General features: G+C 43.3%; 1 protein-coding gene across 1 annotated transcript in view; it reads right to left on the bottom strand.

Moving 5' to 3' along the window:
* EVA1A (eva-1 homolog A, regulator of programmed cell death) overlaps nt 1-21,945 on the bottom strand; it is a 519,112-nt gene that overhangs the window by 303,284 nt on the left and 193,883 nt on the right. The window lies entirely within an intron of this gene.

The raw sequence follows: 21,945 nt of genomic DNA, 5'->3' as shown, positions 1-21,945 counted from the left end.
TGGGTTCCCAGCATTTACTGCCAACACCTTGGTAGACAGCTCGGCCTGGTCAACGGTGGCTTTTAAAGCAAGTCTGAAAAAAAACGCTGCAGCGTTTTAAAAAGACCAACACCTGTCTGAGATCATATTCGTGGGCAGCACGTATCAGAAACTGGATGCAGCAGCTGTCAAGTTCCTTTTACTACAATTTCCAACTGTCAACGCATCTGTGCAGATTTCCAGATGACACAAACCTTAGGTTTGGAGAGAAGAACATTTTCATATCACCTAGTCATCAGTTTTAGAGCTGACAGAAAGGATTGTGAAAGTTTACATTGACCTCAAATTTGAAAATGTAATGTCTGGTTTTAAGCGCATTTATAGTGAGGAGGTAAATCTGCTCTTCACTTATTTTGTAAATCCCCCGGATGTGACACATGGGGGCAGGTTTGGGAACCTTCGAACTGCACAGGAAGACTTCCCCCTGCCCAGTCCAGCTTGCTTGGTACATGTCAGTAATAACCATGTAACCAGTAAATTGGAAGGGGCAGAGGAAGCCATCATCCTTCAACGTCAGTTCTTCTAGTGGATTTGATCATTTTACTTGGGCAGAACTAAGAACTAAGGATTTTTATTTACATCCGTCTTTTTGATCGCCGGTATGATAAAGCATTGGTTTTTTGCCTGTTCTCTTTTCTTTTTTATACTGTGTTCATTGAAGGGAATAACTAGTGGGACATTTTTAGAGAGGGATGTTACGAACACTGAGATACAAAATGTGTACTTGTTTTTTTATTTACATTAATAAATGTATTTATTGGAAACAATTTTTTTTTCTTTATTTAGGGTTTTTTTTAAAAAAACATTTTACATTTTTTTAAGCTTTTTTACATTGTCCCATTCCAGGATATCACTATATAGTGTCAGATCACTGATCTGATAGGCAGGGAAATTAGCATGCCGATGCCTGCTCCCAGAAGTCATCAGGAAGAACCACACGGCCATCTTGGAGCCAGGGATCTCAATGGAGACCATCAGGCCAACGCAATCGTATCGCGTTGACCTGATGGAAGCGTGCAGGGAGCCCCGTCCCTGTGCGATGCTCCTCTATGCTGCTGTCACTACTGACAGCTGTATCAGAGGGGTCAAATGCCTGTGCCGAACGTGGGCACTGCTTCAGGGTGTCAGCTGTCACATACATGTGATCGCCCACCGATGGCATAGCGGGTCGTCCATTTTATTTACAGACCCATTGATTTGAACTGGGAGTGTGATCCTGGTCCCTGTTCCAAAATGGACTGAATGTCTTTCTTTTTGATCACTGACTCATACGTCCATTCATCAAGACTAAATACATTACGGCCAGATGCTCCTGATTCAATAGGAGGCGCAAGCAATGTGACAAGCAGTGTCGGACTGGGGTGACAAGGGCCCACCAGTAACATTGGGGGGGCTTATTTTTCACCCGTATACAAATAGGTAAATTTGTGAATGATGGTAGTGTAATATATCTCTATATAATAAACTGGGCAGTTTGGTTAATGAATGATGAGATGCTGATTTTTTTCTGTACAGAGTAAATCAAGTGAATTATGCCAAGTACTGCCCATACAGTGGGATTGGGGGCCAGATCTGCACAAGGACCCACTGGGGATTCCCCTCATACCCTTTGGGCCAGTCTGAGCTTGTTTGGAAGGCTGGTTTCACATTTGCAGATGGAGGTTCTGTGGAGAGCTGCGTACATCCTTTGTGAAGCTCCGCCCACCGTCTCACCTCCTCCGGTCGGCTCCGCCTATGTCAGCATGCGTATCCCATCTTTACCATTTGGTACGCAGGCCATGCCGATGTATGCGGATGCTTCCATATACATCATTTTAACGGTGTGGCAACCTGCGCCGAACACAAAGAATTGCATTTTGTTGCCGTCGCCGCACCGTCAAAACGATGCATGCGGAGGCATCCGCATAAATCAGCATGGCCGGCATGCCTAATGGTAAAGATAGGGTATGCATGCCGACGTATGTGGAGCTGACCGGAGGAGGTTTGGCGGTGGGCGGAGTTTCATGGAGAACGTACGCAACACCTCCATCTGCAAATGTGAAACCAGCCTTACACATGGAGGAAAGAATTATGGCAGCTAAATAGGAAAGGGTTTTTTTACATTAAGAGCAATCAGACTGGAATGCTGACCAGAGGAGCAAGTAATGGCCATTACTATAACATTTAAAAAAGGTCTGGATTTTTTCTTTTTTTAACAAAATATGACATTGAGTTAAAATCTAGCAATATAAAATATATAACTGAAGATAAGACCATCAAGTTCAACCTAGGTCTTTTTTCAACCTATGTAATTATGCGAACTGTACATTAGGAAAATGCTTGAAATGGAATTCCCTAGAATATTATTTTACAATTAATTTCCTTTTTTTCTTCTGTATAAAGTGCTCACTATAAATCCAATCTCTGGATTTAAAATGTGCAAAATACTCCTGAAACACTTGCACGTTTAATATGCATTTCTTATGTGCCTAAGGGAAGCCATAATGATAGGCGCCTGCTGGATAACAAGGGCAGTTATTTGCCTCTATAATGAAGTGAATTACCAATGATGAAAGGGTTAATACTTGGGTCCTGCATCAGTAATAGCCCCTGCAGTAACCATGACAACTGTTATGAGGTCATAAACAGGTGTGATAAAGAAGATTCCGTAATAGAAGGCCGAGCTGCCACGATCAGTGCCATTACCGATGCGCCTGAGGACGTGAGTTTGACCACCCCATGTAATGTGCCGACCTTGGTGAAATTTGAAGGTTGTAGCAGGGAAATGGGGTTGTCTGCTTTAGACACCTCCAAGGCATGTGAAGGGTCCTCAGCACAGGATCCCCTTCTGTTACCCTCTACAAAGAGCTGCTCTCCTTTAGGAGTTCATGGAAGCATCAATGACTAATGGGTAATAAATTGGGATGGGAGAAGGGGGAGGGGGTATTTCTCCTATTAGGGGTTATCCATTATGATCAATCCCTGTAACCAAAAGGTCTAAATTTATGAGAGGTGGACCTGGATCTGTAAGGAAGAATTGGTTCATCCATATGGGCAATCAGATCAACTAAATTAGGTCTAACAACCAGTGTGGTGACATATCTCTGCCAGATCTCTCCCACATCTGGTTTATCACTTTTATAGTAGTTATGTCGTTCTCTGTAAATCTGGTAAAATGTACAAATATTAAAACTTGTTACATCTGTTATATCAACATTAACTCTCTAAGCTCAAGGGAAGGGCGATCTTCCAGCCATGGTTTCCTAGAGGTTTCCACCACAGGGGTTTTTTCCCTCTCAGTGCTGGAGGGTGACTCTTCGCGAGTCAGGCGTTGTTCCATTGTTGGGGTCATGTGAATGTAAATAAAATTGGGAACGTTTGACACCTAATAATGCACAGTGTATTTTGTGTGTGTCTGTGTGATTCATTTTGTTTCGGAGTCGGGGTCCATGGCATGTCAGTTATAGGGTCGGACATCTGCCACCCACAGTTTTGCCCCAGGTGTTGCTCCTGCTCTGCTGAATATCATGGAGCAGAGAAGACAAGCAAGTGTGCACTTATCCTTGGAATAAGGACTTCTATTACAGCAGGATTACAAGCAGCTTCCTCGCCTCCTTCACACTGAGTATTATGGCTAGTATTTTACATCAGTATTTTTCAGCTAAAAGACAGACAGTAACAAACAGAAAAATAACTGAATGACTTTCACCTCTTCTGCGTTTTGGATCCACTCCTCGGGTCTGTTAAATACTAATGCAAAATATTGCCATGTAATAGTGCTGTAAATCCTTACCAACCTCATCATTACATCTATGACAGAACTGCAGCCAGTAACTTAGCTCAGTGACTCTGCTTGAGTTGACATCATAAGCTGCTGAGCTCACTAATTGTCTGCAGCATTGTCGATGTGAAGTCTGTGCTGCAGACAATAACCGATACCATGGGTGGCACCAGAGATTCAGCACTGGAGTAGGGGAGAATGTGAAGTACAGGGGAACAGATTTCACTTTCTGAATACCATTCCTAAAAACCGTTGCATTTCGAACCAGGACTAAGAACGTTGTAACGTTTGAAACGCATTGGTTCTTATAGAAAGTGTTCACTTCAACCTTTTGCAAAGTTTGAATATTTTTTTCACTTGATTAATGAATTAAATTATAAAATTATATTCTGGAAGCTGTATCCTTTACGGTTCTTGGACTTGTTTACTTTTTTTTAATACTACAAAACTTGAGGAGTGCTGAATTTTTAAAATCTTGCGAATTATGTGTGTTTTTGCAGGATTTTCCCATACACTAATGAGATGCCAAATATTCGCATATAAAAAAAATTCATATGTGTTTTTATTACACTTCAGCAGCAAAAAAATGCATATAATCCACATGCACACATCAATAAAGCATTACCAAAGCTTGCAGCAAACAGGAAGTTTACAAAACAAAGTAATTTTAATTAAAACATTTTATCCAAAAAGAAGCAAGTGCAAAACTGGGTTTTGTTTCGTAGTTGCCTTGAGTGTTTTTTACATGTTTTTATTGCATTATTTTCAATCTGGCAAGTTGAAGAAAGAAATTCTGCAGGAAATCTATAGCATCAAAATCTCATCAAATACTCATCATAGAAACATAGCCTTAGAGGGTAATTGAACCGATTGTGAGACAGGAGAGGAGAGACAAGTCTGCTGCTAATGGGAAAGAATTTGTGGTTTAAATTATGAGATTGTCCAGCTAAGAACAAAGTGCACAAAAAACCCAATACAAAACATTTTGATATGGCCTCTTGGAGAATACTAAGGAATATTATTATTATTATTATTATTATTATTATTATTATTATTTATTGTTATAGCGCCATTTATTCCATGGCGCTTTACAAGTGAGGAGGGGTATACATAATAAAAACAAGTACAATAATCTTAAACAATACAAGTCATAACTGGTACAGGAGGAGAGAGGACCCTGCCCGCGAAGGCTCACAATCTACAAGAATATAGGGGTGTCCTTTGTCAGTGATCCTTTCCACGAAAACTGTTTGTTGGGAGCTGCACAAATCTGGATTCCACGGAAGAGCTGCAATTAGAAAACCGCTGCTCTCAATGACAAATGTTTCCAAGCGTTTAGAGTAGTGTAGAAACCTCCAGAATTGGTCCCTCGAGCAGTGGAAACATGTGATATTCTCAGACGAATCATCGTTTACCCCATTTCCGACCTCCGGCCAAGTGTACGTTTGGAGACAGCCGAAAGAAGCATTCCATCCAGACTGCCTTCTCCCAACCGTAAAACATGGTGGAGGTTCTGTGATGATCTGGGGTGCTATTTCGTGGAGATCCACTGGGCCAATGATATCCCTTCATGGAAGAATTAACAGACGAGATTTAGGCATTTTGGGCGACCAAGTGCATCCAATGGTTCAAGCACTGTTCCCGGAGGGGAACGCCATCTTTCAGGATGATAATGCACCAATTCATACAGCTAGAATCGTTAAAGCATGGCATGAGGAACATTCTAATGAAGCTGAGCATTTCATCTGGCCCCCACAATCCCCAGACCTCATTATTGAGCATTTATGGTCGATTTTAGAGATTCAAGTTAGGCTACTTTCACACTAGCGTCGTACTCGGCCTGTCGCAGTGTGTCGGGCCGACGTACCGACGCTAGCAGTGAATGCGCCGCACAACGGGGGCAGCGGATGCATTTTTCCATCGCATCTGCCGCCCCATTGTGAGGTGCGGGGAGGTGGGGGCGGAGTTCCGGCCACGCATGTGCGGTCGGAAATGGCAGTTCGTCGGCAGCAAAAAACTTTACATGTAACATTTTTTTCAGCCGACGGTCTGCCACAACACGGCGCAACCGTCGCATGACGGTTGCGACGTGTGGCAAAGCGTCGCAATGCGACGCTAATGCAAATCAATGGTGAAAAAACGCATCCTGCAAACACTTTTGCAGGATGCGTTTTTTCAACCAAATGACGCATAGCGACGTGCAGTGCACGATGCTAGTGTGAAAGAGGCCTTCGATGTTGATTTCCGCCGCCATCATCCCTCAAAGAGCTGGAGGGTGTTTTAACTGCATAATGGGTTAAAATTCCTTTGGAAACAATTCACACCTTGTATGAATCCATACCTCGGAGAATGGTGGCTGTAATCATCGCAAAAGGTGGACCTACACCATATTAACCCCTTAGTGACAGAGCCAATTTGGTACTTAATGACCGGGCCAATTTTTACAATTCTGACCACTGTCACTTTATGAGGTTATAACTCTGGAACACTTTAACGGATCCCGCTGATTCTGAGATTGTTTTTTCGTGACATATTGTACTTCATATTAGTGGTAACATTTCTTCGATATTACTTGCGATTATTTATGAAAGAAATGAAAATATGGCGAAAATTTTTATAATTTTGCAATTTTCAAACTTTGTATTTTTATGCCCTTAAATCAGAGATATGTCACACAAAATAGTTAATAAATAACATTTCCCACATGTCTACTTTACAACAGCACAATTTTGGAAACAAAACTTTTTTTTAGTTAGGGAGTTATAAGGGTTAAAAGTTGACCAGCAATTTCTCATTTTTACAACACCATTTGTTTTTAGGGACCACATCACATTTGAAGTCATTTTGAGGGGTCTATATGATAGAAAATAACCAAGTGTGACACCATTCTAAAAACTGCACCCCTCAAGGTGCTCAAAACCACATTCAATAAGTTTATTAACCCTTTACGTGCTTCACAGGAACTGAAACAATGTGGAAGGAAAAAATGAACATTTAACTTTTTTTGCAAACATTTTAATTCAGAACCATATTTTTTTATTTTCACAAATGTAAAAACAGAAATTTAACCATACATTTTGTTTGGCAATTTCTCCTGAATATGTCGATACCCTATATGTGGGGATAAACCACTGTTTGGGTGCACCGCAGAGCTTGGAAGAGAAGGAGCGCCGTTTGACTTTTTCAATGCAGAATTGGCTAGAATTGAGATCGGATGCCATGTCACGTTTAGAGAGCCCCTAATGTGCCTAAACAGTGGAAACGCTCCACAATTGACACCATTTTGGAAACTAGACCCTATAAGGAACTTAACTAGATGTGTGGTGAGCACTTTAAACCCCCAAGTGCTTCACGGAAGTTTATAACGTAAAGCCGTGAAAATAAAAAAAATCATTTTTTTCCCCTCAAAAATGATTTTTTAGCCTGCAATTTTTTATTTTCTCAAGGGTAACAGGAGACATTGGACCCCAAAATCTGTTGACCAGTTTGTCCTGAGTACGCCGATACCCCATATGTGGGGGGGGGGGCACTGTTTGGGTACCCATCAGGGCTCGGAAGGGAAGGAGCGCCGCTTGGAATGCAGACTTTGATGGGATGGTCTGCGGGTGTCATGTTACATTTGCAGAGCTCCTGATGTACCTAAACAGTAGAAACCCCCCACAAGTGACCTCATTTTGGAAACTAGACCCCCCAAGGAACTTATCTAGATGTGTTGTGAGAACTTTGAATGCCCAAGTGCTTCACAGAAGTTTATAATGCAGAGTCGTGAAAATAGCTTGTGAAAATAGATTTTTAGCCCCCAAGTTTTTATTTTCACAAGGGTAACAGGAGAAATTGGACCCCAAAAGTTGTTGTCCAATTTATCCTGAGTACGCTGATGCCCCATATGTGGGGGTAAACCACTGTTTGGGTGCACAGCAGAGCTCAGAAGGGAGGGAGCACCATTTGACTTTTTGAGCGCAAAATTGGCTGTGGCGTTTAGAGACCCCCTGATGTACCTAAACAGTGGAAACCCCCCAATTCTAACTCCAACCCTAACCCCAACACACCCCTAACCCTAATCCCAACCCGATCCATAATCCTAATCTCAACCCTAACCCTAATCCCAAATGTAACCCTAATGCCAACCCTAATCCAAACCCTAATCCCAACTCTAACCCTAACTTTAGCCCCAACCCTAGCCCTAACCCTAACTTTAGCCCAAACCCTAGCTCTAACCCTATCCCAAGCCCTATCCCTAACCCTAAGGCTATGTGCACACGTTGCAAATTTTGCTGCGGATCTGCAGCGTTTCCGCAGCTGCGGATCCGCAGCAGTTTCCAATGAGTTTACAGTACAATGTAAACCTATGGGAAACATAACGCTGTGCCCATGCTGCGGAAAAAAACACGCGGAAACGCAGCGGTTTACATTCCGCAGCATGTCAATTCTTTCTGCGGATTCCGCAGCGGTTTTACACCTGCTCCATAATAGAAAACCACAGGTGTTAAACCGCAGGGAAATCTGCACAAAAACCCGCGGTACATCCGCGATAAATCCGCTGCGGAAAAATCCACAGAGAACCATTCTACGTGTGCACATATCCTAACCCTACCCCTACCCCTAATCCTAACCCTAATTAGAAATTCATACATTTTTTTTAATTTTATTATTTTTTCCTTACTAAGGGGGTGATAAAAGGGGGGTTATTTACTATTTTTTTTATTTTGATCACTGTGATAGGATCTCACAGTGACCAAAATAAAGCAAGTTGCAGAATCCTCCTCTGCCGGCTGGCAGATCATGTCAGGCGCACTGCGCATGCGCCTGCCATTTTCTTACCTGAGCAAGAAGCTGGCGGCCAGCAGAAGAAGCAGGAGGACCCAGGGACACCGGTAAGTATAACAGGGTCCCCGAATCCCCCTAATTCTCTGTCCTCTGATGTGCTATCACATCAGAGGACAGAGAATGACATCGCTTTTTTTTGTTTTTTTGCAGTCACCGGTAAACCGTTAATTACCGGCGATCGCAAAACAGGGGTCTGTAAAAGCCGACCTCGATCATGTTCTTTGGGGTCTCAGCTACCCCCGGCAGCCGAGACCCCAAAGATCTGCTGGGTGGCGGGCGCACCGCGCATGCGCCCGCCATTTTTTCTCCGGAAAAAGATGGCGGCGCCCATCGGGAGCCACGCGGAGCACCGGGGGAGATAGGTGAGTATTGGGGGCTATTGGGGACCCCATTTCTCTGTCCTCCGATGTGCGATCACATCGGAGGACAGAGAAATTAAATGGCAAATCGTTTTTTTGGGGGGGGTTTTGCGACCGCCGGTAAACGGTTAATTACCGGCGATCGCAACTCGGGTGTCAGTAAAAACCCCCCAAATCATGTTCTCTGGGGTCTTGGCTACCCTCGGCAACCGAGACCCCAGAGAAAATCTGACTCTGGGGGGCGCTATTCACTTTTTCCACAGCGCCGTTAATTAACGGCGCTGTGGTTTAAGTACCCTTAGCGGCCGCCGTTAAAAGGCGTATCGGCGGTCGTTAAGGGGTTAAACTAACTGTTGTTGATGTTTCCAGGTGTTTCCATTATTTTGTCCAACCCCTGTATATGCCCTAACTAACAATTTGTGAACAGACATATGCTGACACGGGACAACTGAACGCAGGACTGGACGTGGTTGCCAACTGTTGTGTGTGTGCCACTGCAGGTTGTGGGCAAGAGGCATCAACGCCTCCTTCCAGGACAGCAAATTTGCAAGGGTGTAACAGGGGAATTGAATTGCTCCATGCATTTAAACCAGGTACATAAAGCACCCATCCTAGTTACTTCATTGATGCAAGAAAGGCAATTTGTAAAACAGTAGCAAACCTACATAATGTCTGGATGGGACCAAAAAATGCTATGTTGACAGCATGGAATCTCATTAATTCAGGAAACTTTATTGAAAGTTGTTTTCCTCTTAATACAGTATATTGCAATCATATTGTATATCACGGTCCTTACAATTGCTCATTTTGCTTTTCTACCCAGCTAATCCTTCTCTTATCCATTAGCTCTATATCACGTGATGTAGAATTGTAGTTCTAATGACTTATGCAGGGAAGATCGGCTTCCTGTTTCTACACAGAGCTTAGAAGGATTCAGCTAGTCTGTTTTTACTGACGATGTCATAGACCTAATAGAAAAGAAAATTATTAACTGGGAGGGAAAAACGATCAACTGTAATCACACAGTGCCGTATAATATGATGGCAATATATTAAGAGGAGTGCTTTTTAAAACTTAGTTTCCTTCAGTTGACATTTTGTGACGCCATCAGCTATTATAGCTTTTCTTCTAGAGTTTATTTAGGTGTCTGGTTCATGTAGGAAATTTGGCTCATAAGATGTTTCTCTTCAAGAACTGCAATGAGAAATCACATCTGTCCCTTTTATGGATACATTTTGGATTGAAAAAGATCAACATTTTCCAACTTCTACCTATTAGACAGTGAAAAGTGGACAGCAACAGCATTATGATGCCACACGGATAGCGTCAATTTATCTATAAGAAAGCTGGACATGTGAGCATGCCCATAGACTGTAGTGAGTTCTTGTTTATAATGGACAGAACACTGAGAATATTGGAGGAGTGAAAAGGATCTAATATTTCTTTATCTTCTACTCCTCATTGTGAATGCAGCTGTTGGCTATTAACAGCCTGTAATCAATTTTACTGAGGTGCCTTGAGGTTTAGATTATTGATACTTAGAATAGGTGTCATGGTTCTCAATGACCAGAGAACAACAGAAACGCATAAATCAGGACTAGCTCTTGGATGATGGAAGCTAGAGCTGACCGTGAGCTAAACCTACCGCACAACTAACAGTGGCCGGGTAGCGTGCCTACGTAGCCCTAGACGCCCAGCGCCAGCCGGAGGACTAACTAACCCTGGCAGAGGAAAAACAGGCCTGGCTTACCTCAAGTAGAAATTCCCCCAAAAAGGTGACAGAAGCCCCCCACATGTATTGACGGTGAGTTCAGAGGGAATAGACATACGTAGTATGAAGGCAGGTTCAGCAAAGCGAGGTCCACTTACTAGATAGTAGGAAAATAAGAAAGGGAACTTCACGGTCAGCTGAAAACCCTATTTACAAAACCATCCTGAAATTACTTTAAACTCAAGTCTCAACTCATGAGACTGGAGTGGTAATTTCAGCTCACAAGAGCTTCCAGCTACAGCAATATACAATAACTGTGAACTGGAACAAAAATGCAAAATTAGAACTCAGGACAAAAGTCCAACTTAGCTGATCAGAAGACTAGGAGCAGGAACATGCAACAGAAGGCTCTGGTTACATTGATGACCGGCAAGGCAATGACTGAGCAGCAAGGTTAAATAGGAAACTCCCATATCCTGGAGGAAACAGGTGAACAGAGAAGTGAGGACAAGTCCAGTACCACCAGTGACCACCGGGGGAGCCCAAAACCAAATTCACAACAGTACCCCCCCCTTAAGGAGGGGGCACCGAACCCTCACAAGAACCACCAGGGCGATCAGGATGAGCCCTATGAAAGGCACGGACCAAATCAGAGGCATGAACATCAGAGGCTGTCACCCAAGAATTATCCTCCTGACCGTAACCCTTCCACTTGACCAAATACTGAAGTTTCCATCTGGAAACACGGGAGTCCAAGATCTTCTCCACGACGTACTCCAACTCACCCTCAACCAACACCGGAGCAGGTGGCTCAACGGAAGGCACAACAGGTACCTCATACCTGCGCAATAATGACCGATGGAAGACATTATGAATAGAAAAAGATGCAGGGAGTTCTAATCGAAAGGACACAGGGTTAAGAATCTCCAAAATCTTATACGGGCCGATGAACCGAGGCTTAAACTTAGGGGAAGAAACCCTCATAGGGACAAAACGGGAAGACAACCACACCAAGTCCCCAACACGAAGATGAGGACCAACACGACGACGACGGTTGGCAAAACGCTGAGTCTTCTCCTGAGACAACTCCAAATTGTCCATTACCTGCCCCCAAATCCGATGCAACCTATCCACCACAGCATCCACTCCAGGACAGTCCGAAGACTCCACCTGACCAGAAGAAAAACGAGGATGAAACCCCGAATTGCAAAAAAATGGAGAAACCAAAGTGGCAGAACTGGCCCGATTATTGAGGGCAAACTCCGCCAACGGTAAAAAGGCAACCCAGTCATCCTGATCCGCAGACACAAAACACCTCAAATAAGTCTCCAATGTCTGATTAGTTCGTTCGGTCTGGCCATTAGTCTGGGGATGGAATGCAGACGAAAACGACAAATCAATGCCCATCCTAGCACAGAACGCCCGCCAAAATCTCGACACGAACTGGGTCCCCCTGTCAGAAACTATATTCTCCGGAATGCCATGCAAGCGAACCACATTCTGAAAAAATAGAGGAACCAACTCGGATGAGGAAGGCAATTTAGGCAAGGGAACCAAATGAACCATCTTAGAGAAACGGTCACACACCACCCAGATGACAGACATTTTCTGAGAAACAGGGAGATCAGAAATAAAATCCATAGAGATGTGGGTCCAAGGCCTCTTCGGAATAGGCAAGGATAACAACAATCCACTGGCCCGAGAACAACAAGGCTTGGCCCGAGCACAAACATCACAAGACTGCACAAAAACTCGTACATCTCGAGACAGGGAAGGCCACCAGAAGGACCTAGCCACCAAATCCCTGGTACCAAAGATTCCAGGATGACCTGCCAACGCCGAAGAATGAACCTCCGAGATGACTCTACTGGTCCAATCATCGGGAACAAACAGTCTACCAGGCGGACACCGATCAGGTTTATCCGCCTGAAACTCCTGCAAGGCCCGTCGCAGGTCCGGGGAGACAGCAGACAATATTACACCATCCTTAAGAATACCGGTCGGTTCAGAATCACCAGGGGAATCAGGCTCGAAACTCCTAGAAAGGGCATCCGCCTTCACATTTTTAGTACCCGGTAGATATGAAACCACAAAATTAAACCGAGAGAAGAACAACGACCAGCGCGCCTGTCTAGGATTCAGGCGCCTGGCAGACTCAAGATAAATCAAATTCTTGTGATCGGTTAATACCACCACCTGATGCCTGGCCCCCTCGAGCCAATGACGCCACTCCTCAAAAGCCCACTTCATAGCCAAAAGCTCCCGATTACCAACGTCATAATTTTGTTCAGCAGGCGAAAACTTTCGAGAAAAGAAAGCACAAGGTCTCATCACGGAGCAGTCGGAACTTTTCTGCGACAAAACTGCCCCCGCTCCGATCTCGGAAGCGTCGACCTCAACCTGAAAAGGAAGAGTAACATCAGGCTGACGCAACACAGGGGCAGAGGAAAAGCGGCGCTTAAGCTCCCGAAAGGCCTCCACAGCGGCAGGGGACCAATCAGCAACATCAGCACCCTTCTTGGTCAGATCAGTCAAAGGTTTAGCAACATCAGAAAAACCAGTAATAAATCGACGATAAAAATTGGTAAAGCCTAAAAATTTCTGAAGGCTTTTAAGAGAAGAAGGCTGCGTCCAATCACAAATAGCCCGAACCTTGACAGGGTCCATCTCAATGGACGAGGGGGAAAAAATGTACCCCAAAAATTTTTTGAACCCCAAAAACACACTTAGATCCCTTCACACACAAGGAGTTAGACCGCAAAACCTGAAAAACCCTCCTGACCTGTTGGACATGAGAGTCCCAGTCATCCGAAAAAATCAAAATATCATCAAGATACACAATCATAAATTTATCCAGGTATTCACGGAAAATGTCATGCATAAAGGACTGAAAAACTGAAGGGGCATTTGAAAGACCAAAAGGCATTACCAGATACTCAAAGTGGCCCTTGGGCGTATTAAATGCGGTTTTCCACTCATCCCCCTGTTTAATTCGCACCAAATTATACGCCCCACGGAGATCAATCTTAGAGAACCACTTAGCCCCCTTTATTCGAGCAAACAAATCAGTCAGCAGTGGCAGAGGATACTGATATTTGACTGTGATTTTATTCAAGAGTCGATAATCAATACACGGCCTCAAAGAGCCATCTTTTTTAGATACAAAGAAAAAAACGGCTCCTAAGGGAGAGGAAGATGGACGAATATGTCCCTTTTCCAGGGACTCCTTAATATATTCTCGCATAGCAGCATGTTCAGGCACAGATAGATTAAATAAGCGACCCTTTGGAAACTTACTGCCCGGGATCAGATCTATGGTACAATCGCAATCTCTGTGAGGAGGTAATGAACCAAGCTTAGGCTCCTCAAAAACATCACGATAATCAGATAAAAATTCCGGAATCTCAGAGGGCATAGATGACGAAATGGAAACCAAAGGTACGTCCTCATGAGCCCCCTGACATCCCCAGCTTAACACAGACATTGCTTTCCAGTCAAGGACTGGATTATGGGCTTGCAGCCATGGCAATCCAAGTACCAGAACATCATGTAGATTGTACAATACGAGGAAGCGAATCGTCTCCTGATGGTCCGGATTCATACGCATAGTCACTTGTGTCCAGTATTGTGGTTTATTACTAGCCAATGGCGTAGAGTCAATACCCTTCAGAGGTATAGGAACTTCCAAAGGCTCTAAATTAAACCCACAGCGCCTGGCAAAGGACCAATCCATAAGACTCAAAGCGGCGCCAGAGTCGACATAGGCTTCCGCGGTAATTGACGACAAAGAACAAATCAAGGTCACAGATAAAATAAACTTAGACTGCAAAGTGCCAATTGAAATAGACTTATCAACTTTTCTTGTACGATTAGAGCATGCTGATATAACATGAGTTGAATCACCACAATAGAAGCACAACCCATTTTTTCGCCTAAAATTCTGCCGTTCGCTTCTGGACAGAATTCTATCACATTGCATATTCTCTGGCGCCTTCTCAGGAGACACCGCCAAATGGTGCACAGGTTTGCGCTCCCGCAAACGCCGATCAATCTGAATAGCCATTGTCATAGACTCATTCAGACCTGTAGGCACAGGGAACCCCACCATAACATCTTTAATGGCATCCGAGAGACCCTCTCTGAAATTCGCCGCCAAGGCACACTCATTCCACTGAGTAAGGACAGACCATTTGCGAAATTTTTGGCAGTATATTTCAACTTCCTCTTGCCCTTGAGACAGGGCCATCAAGGCTTTTTCAGCCTGAATCTCTGAATTAGGTTCCTCATAAAGCAACCCCAAAGCCAGAAAAAACGCATCCACATTGAGCAACGCAGGATCCCCTGGTGCCAATGCAAATGCCCAATTCTGAGGGTCACCCCGCAGTAAGGAAATTACAATCCTGACCTGCTGTGCGGGGTCTCCAGCGGAGCGAGATCTCAAAGACAGAAACAACTTACAATTATTTTTGAAATTCTGAAAACGAGATCTATCCCCGGAGAAAAATTCTGGTAAAGGAATTCTAGGTTCAGATACAGGAGTATGAACAACAAAATCCTGTAAATTTTGAACCTTCATAGTAAGATTGTTCAAACCTGTAGCTAAACTCTGAGGATCCATTTTAACCAGGTGAGATCAGAGTCATTCAAGGATTAGAAGGAGAGAGAGACAAAGGCTGCAATTTAAGCAGAAATGCTAAAGAGCCAACTATTGAGCAAGCTCAAAAAAAAAAAAAAAAAATCTGCAGACTTCTTTTCTCTCCTTTCTTCTGCCAATAGTTTTAACACGGGGCTGGTCATACTGTCATGGTTCTCAATGACCAGAGAACAACAGAAACGCATAAATCAGGACTAGCTCTTGGATGATGGAAGCTAGAGCTGACCGTGAGCTAAACCTACCGCACAACTAACAGTGGCCGGGTAGCGTGCCTACGTAGCCCTAGACGCCCAGCGCCAGCCGGAGGACTAACTAACCCTGGCAGAGGAAAAACAGGCCTGGCTTACCTCAAGTAGAAATTCCCCCAAAAAGGTGACAGAAGCCCCCCACATGTATTGACAGTGAGTTCAGAGGGAAAAGACATACGTAGTATGAAGGCAGGTTCAGCAAAGCGAGGTCCACTTACTAGATAGTAGGAAAATAAGAAAGGGAACTTCACGGTCAGCTGAAAACCCTATTTACAAAACCATCCTGAAATTACTTTAAACTCAAGTCTCAACTCATGAGACTGGAGTGGTAATTTCAGCTCACAAGAGCTTCCAGCTACAGCAATATACCATAACTGTAAACTGGAACAAAAATGCAAAAATAGAACTCAGGACAAAAGTCCAACTTAGCTGATCAGAAGACTAGGAGCAGGAACATGCAACAGAAGGCTCTGGTTACATTGATGACCGGCAAGGCAATGACTGAGCAGCAAGGTTAAATAGGAAACTCCCATATCCTGGAGGAAACAGGTGAACAGAGAAGTGAGGACAAGTCCAGTACCACCAGTGACCACCGGGGGAGCCCAAAACCAAATTCACAACAAATAGGCCAGTATCATCAGATCAGCGGGACTCTCCACACCTCATAAAGATCAGTACAAGTACTGTAAGAAAGTCACAGCTCTTGTGCAAGCACCACAACTAGTGTTGGGCTGGGGTGACAAGGGCCCACCAGTAACATTGACTTTGCCCCCCCCCTCCCATTTTTTACCTGCATGCAAATGTTATACTACCTTCGTTCCCAAATGTACCTATATCTCTATACAATAATAAACTGGGTAGCGTGGTTAATGAATGATGAGATGCTGCTTTTTTCTGTACAGAGTGAATCAAGTGAATTATGCCAAGTACTGCCCATACAGTGGGGTTGGGGGCCCAGATGTACACAGGGGCCCACTGGGGGATTTCCGTTACCCTGTGGGCCAGTCCGAGCCTGCTACCAAGTGATCAGCGCCTCTAGAGAGCGAGTGAGATTTGGGGCGAGGCGCTGAGTTGGGGACCAGAGTAATATTTCTGGTATAAGGAACCCAACAGCTTGTCATGAATCGGAGGAGCTATGGTACGAGGCTCATCCTGCTCCAGCTCCAGACACAGGCAGAGCTGGGAATAACTGGTGGGAAAATGCTAAAAGTTGCAAAAGTTTTTTTACATTACTTCTGGAGTAAAATCTGGGCCCTTTACTAACAGGAACGCTTTAAAAAAATATTCCCATCTCCAAGATCCTATCCCAATATGTAGTAGGTGTAATATTAGCAAATAACTTGAATTAGAATTTTAGTATAGTTCTTCTGATTTGCCAATGTTATTACACCTACTACATATTGGAATAGGATTTTGGAGACAACACCCATTTAAGGCTTATCTACTGAACCATCTATATTGTTTTAACAGTGTAGCCAGCCCCATGAGCAAGGCAAATATTGCAGACCCTAAACCAGTTATATTGCCCCCAAATGTCCTCTTAGAAAGTATTAACTTCTTTTGTGCCAACACCCCTTGAAATAATATGATTCTTACTGCCCCATAATGTGAGTAGTGCAATGTTGTGACATCATTGAGCCACCTGCGCTTGGACGCTGACATCTTGTAGGCAGCTCAAGTCTAAAACTACCTTCACACGAAGCGACGCTGCAGCGATAGCGACAACGATGCCGATCGCTGCAGCGTCGCTGTTTGGTCGCTGGAGAGCTGTCACACAGACCGCTCTCCAGCGACCAACGATGCCGAGGTCCCCGGGTAACCAGGGTAAACATCAGGTTGCTAAGCGCAGGGCCGCGCTTAGTAACCCGATGTTTACCCTGGTTACCAGCGTAAAATGTAAAAAAAAATAACAGTACATACTTACATGCGTCCCCCGGCGTCCGCTTCCTGCACTGTGTGAGCGCCGGCAGTAGCAGGGCACAGCGGTGACGTCACCGCTGTGCTGTGCTTTCACTTTCACTTTGCGGCGCTCAGTCAGTGTGGGAAGCAGACGCCAGGGGACGCATGCAAGTATGTACTGTTTGTTTTTTTACATTTTACGCTGGTAACCAGGGTAAACATCGGGTTACTAAGCGCGGCCCTGCGCTTAGTAACCCGATGTTTACCCTGGTTACCAGTGTAAAACATCGCTGGTATCGTTGCTTTTGCTGTCAAACACGACGATACACAGCGATCGGACGACCAAATAAAGTTCTGTACTTTATTCAGCGACATCACAGCAGGATCCTGATCGCTGCTGCCTGTCAAACTAAACAATATCGCTAGCCAGGACGCTGCAACGTCACAGATCGCTAGCGATATCGTTACAAAGTCGTTTCGTGTGAAGGTACCTTAAGAAGGGAAGTAGTGAAACCCTTTTCAAGAGGAAGGTATTATCCACCCCTTCATCCCCAGCATGGAGCCTTGTGCTCATCAGCAGAGAACATCTCCTAAAGTATCAGAACAGGAATACAAAAGAGCGTCCATGGGGCCATTTCAGCCCATTACCTGGGTGTTGTGGACACTTGCGGAACATTTAATTTGTTGCTGTCAGTCCTCTTTTCTTACATCTTTTATACCTGTGCGCATGCCATTATGGAAAGTGAGGATGGGAAGACAGTATAGGCCTAGGGCAAATTCCAGGGGTCTATGGCTGGTGGAGCCCACGGCTCCTTTGAGGACCCATTGTAGACAGGGAGTCAGCTCAGCATGCAGAAAACAAGCCTTAAGTCAGCAACAATGAAAAGTGTGTGAAAATGTAAAAAATGGGGCTATAACTAAATTTGTGGTCATAATTTAATTTTTCTTCACTGCCCAAAGGTATAATATTCTGTGACCACCCGTGGTGTCAATATGATCACCGCACCCCTAGATGAATTCATTTAGAGGTGTAGCTCATTAAATATGGTCACTTATGGGGGGTTCTGCTGTTCCGGCACCTCATGGGCTCTCCCAGTGGTTCATGGCACCTGCAAACCGTAACAGTAAAATCTGGTGCTCCTTGCCCTCTGAGCTTTGCATTGTGCCTGAAAAATATTTCCCCGATTACATGTATGGTATTAACATACTCAGGAATTTTTTTTACAACAAACTGAGGTCCATTTTTTTTCCTATTTGCCTTTAGAAGAACAACATTTTAGTGGTAAAAATGTAATTTATGGCCCCAAGTTTTTATTTCTTCTTTCACCACTCAATGATATGAAATTCTGAGACATGTGGAGTTAATATGATCACTTCACCCCTAGATGAATTCATTGTGGAGAGGAGTGTGTAAAAGGAGTTCACATATAGGGGTTTGTTGTTCTGGCACCTCCGGGGCTCTGCCAATGTGACGTGGCATCCACAAACCATTCCAGCAATATGGCGCCTCTTCCCTCCTGAACTTTGCTCTGTGCCTCAACTGTAATATTCCCCCACATATGGGGAATCAGTGTACTGAGGAGAAATTGCACCACAAATTGTACTGAGCAATTTCTCCCGTTAACCTTGTGATATTGCAAAATTTGGAGCTAAAAAAGATTTGTGAAAAATGAGATTGTTGTATTTTCATGGCTTTATGTTGTTAACTTCTGTTTAGCACCCGTGGGTACAAGGTGCTCAATACACATCTAGATAAGTTTCCTAAGGGGTAAAGCTTCCAAAATGAGGTAAATTGTGGGGGGTTCCACTTTTTAGTCACATCATGACGTCCACTAACAATTACAGGAAATTTTACATTCATAAAGACAAATGGCGCTCCATCCCTTTCGAGCTCTGCCATGCGTCCAGTCGTTTTCCTCCACATATGGGGTATCAGTGTGCTCCGGAATAAAAAGGACCCCAAAATTTGTTGAGCAATTTCTCCTATTACCCTTATCAAAATATCAAGTTTGCATCTGAAGTATATTTTGTTAAAATAAGTAAAATGTATTTTATGTGACATCGATTTACAGGCATGAAAATTCAAAGTTGGAAAATTGCGAAATATTCAACATTTTCACCAAATTTGTTTTTTTCACAAAAATGCAACTGATATCTAAGAAATTTTACCAATATCATGAACCCGGTCAGAGAAAGCTCCAATGACCGAGCCCGGTACATAAATACATTCATTTTTTTTTTTTTTAATAAGAAAGGGCTTAGGTGATCAAGTGGTTATTTTTTTTTTTTTTCATACTTTAACTGAAAACTTCAAACAGATTTTTTTTTATAAATCACAGACATGCTGGCATCTCGCTTGATAACACTACTTATTATTGCCCTGTTAAATTCTACTAAAGTGAAAAGAAAAAGTTTTTAAACTTCTCATGAGTCATCTGGGTGGTGCTGGAGTGCTCAAGAGTACAGGTGTGAGGGCTGCGAGCATGTGCATTCTGCCTTGGTCAATGTCCCACTTGGCACAGCTCGCATCGATGTCACCGAGCAGCATGTTGATCAAGACAGAATGACCAACTTCAGTGCTGCCTTGGTGCCGGATGCAATAGCTTATAGCCTTCATGTTAAAATTGACATTCTCCTCTAAAATTGTGAGGATCTGTTTTATCAAACCAATCTTTCGTTTTCAGTTGGATCATGCAGTGAACACACTGTAAAAGTTTAAAAAAAAAAAAAGTTTTGGAATTTTATACTTTTATCCAAAATTTTCTTATTACTTGTAGTTTGGAGTGACTTCATCTTACCAGACAACTGAAGAAATGTAAAATATATACAGAGCTCCTATAGTTAACATTAGACATAATAACAATGATAATAATCGTTTATATAGCGCCAACATATGTACATGCGTCACTTAGCAGTTTCTTTGGGTAGAATAGCTCAGTTATTTAACAATTACATTTAAATCTCGTTCTCATGTGGTAGGGATGTTCCAGAGTCTAAATCCACGTTGCCTCCTTTTATAAATGGGAGTCTGCTAGTGTCACCCGCTACATTGCGGCATTGGGGGCCAAATGGATGGAGATCAAGCTGGAAAGAAGATTGAAAATTGCATCTGAGGATCAATGTGGTGAAAAAGATGCTGTGAAAGACTGGCATAGTGTAATTAAAGAATTATTTATATTTGTTTAACTCATTCCTGGACCTGTAGTCAATGTGTTCACGTGGCCTATTGGTGAGGTTTCGATATCGGTATTTAAGACAAAACCAGGAGTGAGTAAAGTGCCGCACTACTGCATTCTCAATTATATATTTTAACTCTGACTATTTAATGAGTTTTTGTAAATCCTTTTTTGTAAGCCAAAACAAGGAGCTGAACAACAGTCGCCTTTTCTCTACTATATACATCACAGGGACAATTTTTCACTACAAATGCCGACTTTCCTCCAAAGCTGAAGGAGAGCAATCGGCTTCAACAACTTTTTGATTGTAACATGCCGACAAGACTTTCCACATTTGTACATCCCTGCTGGACGATAGAGAATTGTGCCAACCTGAGTAATATATTCCCTGAATAATAATGCTTCACACCAGAAGGTCATTAAATTTGGGGCCTTTTTCACGATTAAACTAGGGCTTTTACTAATTGTTTAATGTGGTCATTAAGATCGGATCAATTTGAGTACCTCTAAATATTTGCACACTATGGTGGCATAATTGGAAAAAAAAAAAAGTTTGTTAAATGAGAGCAAGGAGTTTGCAATATAAAATTTTAAATGATGAATGTTGTGCAGAACAATCAGCAAATCTCAAGTATTCAAGTCCAAGCATCCTTACATTCAAGTGTTGGGCAGGACCAGTAGTGCTGAAGAACCACCAAACACTTGGGATAGAGATGTCTGTCCTCATTCTGGTCAGATTTCCCAAATAGGATGGCTTTAAGAAATCATTCACATCTATCATCATCACTGAGAAATCCTAGCTGTGCAATTTACCAGTGTTTTAAAAAATAAGTCTCCACAGACAGGAAAACGCAGATTAGGAGGAAGATGAGTTGGCCTGATGTCAATGACGACTTGTGAAGATGGAAGCAACCACTGAAGTGTACACAATTTTATCCAGACTAGACAATATTCCTGGGCACTATAAACAGCAACTGTACTCACACTTAAGCAAACTACCAAAGAATCAATCTGGGGTCCAGATTGTTTAATATAGAGAAAAATATCTAGACTAGGGGACCCCGACCATTTCTTGCTTTGAGAGCCACATTCTGCTCTGATTAATGGTTGCAAAACATGCTGTGCAAATAGATCTTGGAAGCCCCATGTGACCTTTTAATGGTTCTAATTGAACCAAGTGCCTCTCATTATTACTTTACAAGTTCTTGTGTCCAAGTGCCTCTAATTACTACTTTACGTTTTATGGGTCATTAATACTAAGATGCCACCAAT

This window comes from Ranitomeya variabilis, chromosome 2 (genome assembly GCF_051348905.1).
Source record: "Ranitomeya variabilis isolate aRanVar5 chromosome 2, aRanVar5.hap1, whole genome shotgun sequence".
NCBI lineage: Eukaryota > Metazoa > Chordata > Amphibia > Anura > Dendrobatidae > Ranitomeya > Ranitomeya variabilis.
Note: the sequence above shows the minus strand (reverse complement) of the source record. Positions and strands in the feature narration are given on the sequence as shown.